Source organism: Canis lupus, chromosome 20, assembly GCF_048164855.1.
Source record: "Canis lupus baileyi chromosome 20, mCanLup2.hap1, whole genome shotgun sequence".
NCBI lineage: Eukaryota > Metazoa > Chordata > Mammalia > Carnivora > Canidae > Canis > Canis lupus.
The window spans coordinates 52,252,121-52,260,397 of record NC_132857.1 but is presented as its reverse complement, the minus strand read 5'-3'; the positions used below and the strand labels follow the sequence as shown (position 1 = coordinate 52,260,397).

Sequence of the window (8,277 nt, the reverse complement as noted above, 5' to 3'; positions counted from 1 at the left end):
CTATCGGATAAGGGCTCAAACAGGAAGCACGGAAGTAGGGCTCATAGAAGACATCGAGAGAGAAATACGAGGAGACTAGGAATTTTATGAAGGTCAGTGATGCGATGGGAACATAACTCTGTGATGCTTTCAACTCTTGCCCCAGAATAAATTACGATTTGACTGAATTCAAACATATCCACATATGAAACCTATTTCTTATTCTTTTCTTTTCTTTTTTTTTTAATCAGCTGGTAGCTCTCACTCCCTACTTGAGCCCTAGGAATATTCTGTACCTTTATTTTAAAACTTACACATTTTATCTTTTGTATATGGCTATTTTTAGAGGTGTCTTATCACACAACTATTCTTGAAGCTTTAAATCATAGTAAAATTGCATTTTTTTTTTTTTGAGAAATAACCTGATTTCTCCCCTCTTCCTGCCCTCTGATCTTCCATGAGTGACTATAATTGGTCAAACCTTACTAAAAGTTCAGTGGACAAGGGAGCCTGGGAAGGATAGTTTGCAGGGATCAGCCACTCTGATTACAGGACAGAGTAGAAGAGAGCACAAAATGGATGTAAGAATGACAGGCGCTGTTGTGCAAATAATAGCTTCTTCTTAAGGAGAGATACTATATACAAAGGAATATTACTGAAATCAAGGCCTCTTGGGTTTTCCTACCACTTCTTCAGTGCTCAGCTTGAGCATGGCGATATCTTCCTGAAATGCATATTGGATTTTATCACACCTCTCATTTTAACACCCTTCAATTCCTTCTCATGCTTTATAGTATAAATCTTGGATTATAGAGTTTATCACACAGACCTTTGTGCTCTGTGCCCCTTTCACCTCTAGCACCTCCTTCTGGCCACCACAATATACCTCCTGGCCCAACTGAAACTAACCATTTGCAATTTTAGAATATTTCCAGCTTTTGCAGACATGATTTTGGGATGCTTGAGATGCCAGTAGCCTCTCCCAAACCATCACCAACATAGCTACCACTATGGCTTTTTTTTTTCCCCATCAGAATAACTTTTATAATCCTTCGAGACTTCCATAATCTTTACGTCCCTGGTATGACTTAGGGGCCTTTCTGTGTTCTTGAACTCGAGGCATACCTCCAACAATAAATACATTTCACTGTAACAACTGTTACAGGATTTTAAGAACATGAAAGTCAAGGACTATACCTTCTTAATTTTGAACTACTAATGCTCATCACCTAGAAGGAAAACAAGAAAAGACTGTGGAATTACTAAACGAATGAATGAGTAATCTCTTCTTTGACCCCATTAGATAACAGTACATTCACTTTATACATCCTTATAGCTATAAAGACACTCAACAAATGAAGCGAAATTCCATTCTGTCTTCTTTAATGTAAACGGAAGCTGTTTCTTAAAGATATTTTAAACAGTAATTAAAATATCTTACAATGGTCTCCTCTAAGTAAAAATAGATTCAGCCCATTTCTTTTTCATTGAGCATTCTCTTTGAATGTAATCCTTTCCTTCTTTCCACGAGTGTTGTTACTCTTCACTGTCTAAGGTTTGGCACAGCTGTGTCCTGGATTTGAATTTCCCTGGATGACCCTGTTCCTTTAATGTTGCTGTTCTTGTTTGTTTTCAGAATAATTTATGTTTCACACTTAATTTGCATGTTTTTTTTTCCCCTAACTTCATAAGTTTGAACAAGAGTATAGTTTTCTGGTCTCATATGACAACTCAGCAGGATAACATACTGTACAAAATATGTTCTGTTTTATTTTGTTTCTTCCCTGATCGAGTGCAAAAGATATTTGCCCTGGGTAACTATCTCTTTGTTATTATTATTACATATTACACAAATAAAGGCAAGGGAATCCCTAGGCTTAAGGTAGGAAAAGAAAGGAAGGAAGAAAGGTGGAGAGGAAGGGAGGAAGGGGGAGGGTAGTAGGGGAGGGTCAAAACAAATAATGTCCCTTCTCATTTGTGTTTACGTACCATTTTTGACCATAAAAACCTTCACAGGAATACCTTCAACAATGTCACCACTAAGCTTCAGAAATCAATTGAAATCAGGATCCCTGAGAGGATTGATATACAATAGATTTGTCTAAAGGCTGATATGGTGAGAAAAGTCAGGTTATATTAAAGTCTCAGCCTCTAGATGACCAACGATATTGTAAAAGGCTATCAGGAAAAGTAGAAGGGTGTTCAATTTGTGTGACTGACACAATCTGAGCTAGATCCAGAAATAGATCACTTCAGCTGTTTTAAAATATTCAATGAAGGCTCAGTGGTTTAGCACCGCCTTCGGCCCAGGGCATGATCCTGGAGACCCAGGGACTGAGTCCCATGTCGGGCTCCCTGCATGGAGCTGCTTCTCCCTCTGCCTGTGTCTCTGTCTCTGTCTCTGTCTCTCTCTCTCTGTGTCTCTCATGAATAAATAGATAAAATCTTTTTTAAAAAAGTCTTAATATCAATTTAAAAAATAATCAAGAGAATAAAATAAAATAAAATATTCAATGAAAAGCTGACAATCATTTCTGATATCTCTATCTGCTTTGGTATGGCATAAATTGTATATTATGTGTGTATCATGTTGCTGTTGTTTCCATTTTTTAATTTGAATTCTAATTAGTTAACCTATAGTGTAATATTAGTTTCAGGAGTAGAATACAGTGATGGAGGGCACCTGTGATGGGCAATGGGCGTTATAAGTATGTATTATTTCTAATGGAAGAGTTTTCAAATACGTGCTAAAGCATAAAGGATGATGTGACGATCATTTGTATATCCATCCTCCAAACTCAACAACTACCAACTATTGGCCAATAGTCTCAATATGTCACCTTTCTCCCATTTTCCTTGTTGTCATTGGTAGTGTTACATATCTGGAGTATTTTAAAACAAATTCCAGATATTGCATAATTTTACCCATAGGTTCAATATACATTTCTAAAAGATAGAGACCATTTTAAACAACCACAATGTCATCAAACATCTAAACAATTAAATAATTATTTCTTAATATCATCATTATCTAGTCCACACTTAATTTTCCCTGCACTTTTTCTTAGATTGTGTGTTCAAATCAGAATACGGTCAAAGAAACTGAGTTGGGTTTTTGTGTGTGTGTGTGTGTGTGTGTGTGTTGAATTTCTCTTATTCTTGAGGTGTGTGATTATTTCCCTACATTGTCACATAACCTCTTCTTTATCTCCAGGTTTCCCATAAACAGATGGATAGAGACAGACTTTTAAATAGGGTCATAGTAATAGTTTGGGTGGTATTTGTGAGGCAAAAACAGCTCATGGATGGTGCTGTGTGTTCCCTGTTGTACCACATCAGGTTCCACTTAATATCCAGGGGTATCCATTTGTACAATATCTGTTTGTACTGTTATTTGGTTTTTGCTTAGTGAGGTTGCAAAAAGTGATTTAAAAAAACTCTTTATTTCCTTTTTTAAAATTTTTATTTAATTTTTTAAAATTCTTTCCTTGTGAATTTTTTTCCTCTTATGATACAAATCTTGGTTTCTTTGAAACACATTTGGGGCAAACTGGAATAAACCTGATGCACATCCATATTGAGTTTAGTAAAAACATTTAATTATATTTTTCTTTATGTTATACACTGATGATAAGAACAAATTCAAGATATTTGGGGATGTATTAAATACTGAATTTTTTAAACTTTTGGGTAAAATCTTACATTTCTGAGAAAGTTGAACTTGCTCCTATAACTTTAATTAAAATTTTTTTGAGTTGAAAAAAACTGTAGATACACATAAAGCTGTAAGAAATACTATTTAGAGGTCTCATGTTCCTTTTACTCAGTTTTCCCCAATGGTATCATCTTGCAAATCTATAGGACCGTATCACAACCAGGATATTGACACTGATACAGCCAAGACACAGGAAATTTCTATCATTACAAGAATTTCTCCTATTTCTCTTCATAGTTTCCATCCCCTCATTCTTACGCTATGGAAACCACTAATATGTTCTCCAGTTACACAATTTTGTCATTTCAAGAATGTTATATAAAGGGAATAATTCAGTATGTAACCGCTTGGAAACATCTTTTTTTCACTCAGCATAATTCTCTGAGATTCATCCAAGTTGTTCCGTGGGTCAATAGTTCATTCATTTTTAACTGCTAAGTAGTATTCACTACCGCCATGCACATCAGATTGTTCATTCATTCACCGAAAGACAACCTGGTTGTTTCTAGTACATGGCTGTTATGAATAAAGATGTTGTGAACATTTATATACAGGGTTTCATATGAATATAAATTGTTATTTCTCTGTGATAAATGCCCATAAGTGCAATTACTGGGTTGTATGGTACTTGCATGTTAAATTTCCTTAAGAAACTGCCAAACTCTTTTATGGAGCAGCTATACCATTTTACGTTCCCACCAACAATGTATCCTCATCTTCATAAATATTTAGTTTTATCACTATTTTTTTAAGATTTTATTTATTTATTCATGAGAGACATGCAGAGAGAGGCAGAGACGTAGGCAGAAAGAGAGGCAGGTTCACTGCAGGGAGCCTGATGCAGGACTTGATCCCAGGACCCTGGATCATGACCTGAGCTGAAGGCAGATGCTCAACAACTGAGCCACCCAGGTGCCCTGTTTTATCACTATTTTTTTAAAATTATAGTCATTCTGGAGGTGATATCTTTTGTTTTTAATTTGCAATTCTCTAGTGGTTGATTATGCTGAATATTATTGAACACATTAATTTGCTGTCTACATATCTTTTTTCAGTGAAATGTTTGATCTTTTGCCTATTTTCTAATTGGACTACTTATTTTTTTTTACTATTGAATTTTGAGAATTCTTTACATGTATAGGCATTATTTTTTTGTAAGATATGTGGTTTGCAAGTATTTTTTCCAAGTCTGTAACTTGTCTTTTTTAACTTTTCAAGAGTATCTTTTGCAGAGCAAAAGTTTTTATTTTGCTCAAATGTAATTCATTTTCCCTTCTATAAAACATGTTTTTAGTTTCCAACTATTTTCTCCTATATTTTTTCTAAAAGTTTTATAATTTTTTTTCATATTTAAGTCCATGATGTATTTTGAAATAATTTTTATCTAAGATCTGAGATTTAGGTAAAGGTTATATTTTTGTCTATAGATGTCCAATTAGTCTAGCATCTTTAGTTTAAAAGGCTGTCCTTCCTCCATTGAATTGCTTTTGCATTTTTGCAAAAAGTCAGTTGAACAATTTATGTGATCTACTTATGGGCTCTTAATTGTGTCCCATTGACCTGTATATATCTACACAGTCTTCAGTACTGTGGCTATATAATAAGTTTTGAAATTAGGTAGGCTGATTCCTCCCTTTTTATTCTTCTTCTTAAAAATTATGTTAACTACTATAGTTTCTTTGCCTTTTTATATAACTTTTACAATAAATAATCTCTATGTCTACAAAACAATTTTGTTTGATTTTAATAAGAAATGCACGTAACCTAGATGTCAGTTTAAGGACAATTGAAATCTTCACTATGTTAAGTCTTCCAAACCTTGAACAGAATATATATATATATATATATATATATATATATATATATTCTGTTCAAATATATATATATATATATATATTTGTTTAGATCTTTGATTTATTTCATCAGCATATTGTATTTTTCAGCATGTAAGTCCTACACATATTGTTTTAGGTTCACATCTAATTATTTCTCTTTAAACAATTTTAAGTAGGATTATAGGATTAAATATTATTTTTTTGTGTTTATCATTAACATATAGAGAGACAAATACTCTTTTGGATGTTTATCTTGTATCCTGAAAGCTTGATGAATTAACTTATTTTCTAGGAATTTTTAGTAGAATCTTTGAGATGTTTGTATAGACAATCACATCATCTGCAAATGGGAAGCACTGTATCGCTTCTTTTACAATCTGTATATTTATTTCCTTTGCTAACCTTATTGCATTGACTAGGACTTCCAGAACCATGTTGACTATATAAGAGCAGATATCTTTGCTTTCTTCCTAATCGTAGGAGGAAAGCATTCAAATTCTCCACCATTAAGTATTGGTTGTAGATTTTTTTATAGATGGTCTTTACCAAGTTGAGGCAAGTTCCCTCTTCTCCATTTTTTCTGAGCGTTTTTGTTACGAATAGTGTTGAATTTTGGTCAAACCCATTTTCCATATCAATTGATATCATATGGTTTTTCTTTAGCCTGCTAATATGGTGGATCATCTAATAGCTTTTGAAGACTGAACCAATCTTGCATCACTGTAATAAACCCCACTTGACTGTGGCACCTAATTCTTCATATATATTACCTAATTCCATTTGCTAATATGTTACAGATTTTTGCATCTAATTTTTGTGTCTAATGAAGGATATCAGAATGTAGTTTTCTTTTTCTTTATTTTCTTTGTATAGTTTTAGTATCAGTGTGATACTAGCTCCATAAAATGAATTAGGATGTAGTCCCTTGCCTTCTCTCTCCTGGAAGAGACTGTACACAATTTGTTTTAATTCCTTCTTAAAAATTCAATGGGATTTGCCAGTAAAATGGTTTGGGCTTGGTGACTCCTTTTTCATGAGTTTTTAAATTGTAAATTCAATTTTCTTAATAGTCGCAGGACTATGGGATTCTTTCCCTCTCTGGCTATAGGAGTGAAAGGAGCTGCTGTCAAGTCTTCCCATCTCCGAAGGATGGCTGCACAGAACTGCTCCAGCTTCCTGATCAAGAGGAACAAGCAGACAGACAGCGTGGAACCCAGTAACCTGAAGGCTCACAACTCATTCCGCTACAACAGGCTGATTCACCACTGTGGTCATGCAGCCAGTGGTCCACAGCAGACTGTAGTGGTGGTCATAAAGTGGAGTTGGGGCCAGTGAAAACCCACCACTTCCCATGTAGGGACTAGAAGCATCAGCAAGAATGCACCAGTCACCCTCAGCAGCAGCAGCAGTCATAAGATCTGCAAAAACAAGTACTGCCCAGATTTGGGCATGGTGGCCATTCACAGAGCCAGGGCCATCCTGTGAAGCCAGAAGCCTGTGATGGTGAAGAGGAAGGGGCTGGCTGGACCAAGAGCTCCTGACCACCTACTCCCACCTCCAAAGCCAACCACCTGGTGGGGGTGAGGCGGAGGTTGGCTGCAATTATTTAAATTATCTATTTCATATTTAGACATTTGTGGCAGTATTTTTCAAGAAATGGATCCATTTTATCCATTTCAAATTTATCTGAGTAATTTACAGTGTTTGACTATTTCCCTTTTTATGTCTGCAGGATCTAAAGTGATATCCCCAGTTGACTATGTATATTGATTTTTTATGCCTTGCCTTTTTTTTTCTAATCAATGGGTAAATTTTATTGGTCCTTTCCAAAAATAATTTTTGTTTTATTGTTTTTCTCCTTTCCATTTAATTTCTGTTGTTGTATCCCTTTATCTGCTTGATTTATGTTTATTTTTGCTCTTCTTCTTTTACGTCCTTAAGGTAGGAGTTAAAATTATTGTTTTGAGGTGCACTCTCTTTTTCTCACGTATTTAATGCTACAAATTTCCTCCTTGATACTTATTTAGTTACGTCACACAAATTTTGGTATGTTTTATTTTCATTTTCATTCAATATATTTTTTAAAATTTTCCTTCAGACTTTTTTAAAAATTCAGTTTGCCAACATAAAGTAGAATATCCAGTGCTTATCCCATCTATTTTCCTTCAGACTTTATCTTTGACCCATAATTTATTTAGAAGTCTGTTTTTAGTTGAATATTTGATGATTTTTCTATTATTTTCTTGTTCTTGTCTTCCAATTTGAGTTCATTTTGATCAGGGAACTCACTTTGATGACTTCAATTCTTTTAACTTTGCTGAGGTTTGTTTTATGGCCCAGAACATAGTGTACCTTTCAGCCTTGAGCTATTTTCCCTATCTCCCAGGACTCTGATGACATGAATATTAGATCTTCAGGTGTAATCCCAGAGATCTATTTTTTTTTCCTGCCAGTCTTTTTTCTCTACGTTATTCAGATTGAAAAAAATTTATTGTCTCCATTTAAGTTCACTGATTGTTTCCTGCATCCACTCCATTCTGCTGCTGAGCCCATTAACTGAGTTTTTAATTTAATATTATTTTTCGTTTCTAAACTTCCATTTTGTTTTTCTTTTATGTTCTATTGATATGCTGGAAATATTCCATTTATTTGCTGAGACTTTTTGTTTGCTTCAGTTGTGTTTGTCATTGGACACCGAAGCGTTTTTACGATAGCTGCTTCAAAACTTTTGCCAAGTAACATTTCTGT

General features: G+C 34.5%; 1 pseudogene; it reads left to right on the top strand.

Moving 5' to 3' along the window:
• Positions 1-6,609: 6,609 nt before the first annotated feature.
• Positions 6,610-7,113, top strand: LOC140611571 (large ribosomal subunit protein eL28 pseudogene; annotated as a pseudogene).
• The last annotated feature ends 1,164 nt before the right edge of the window (positions 7,114-8,277 follow it).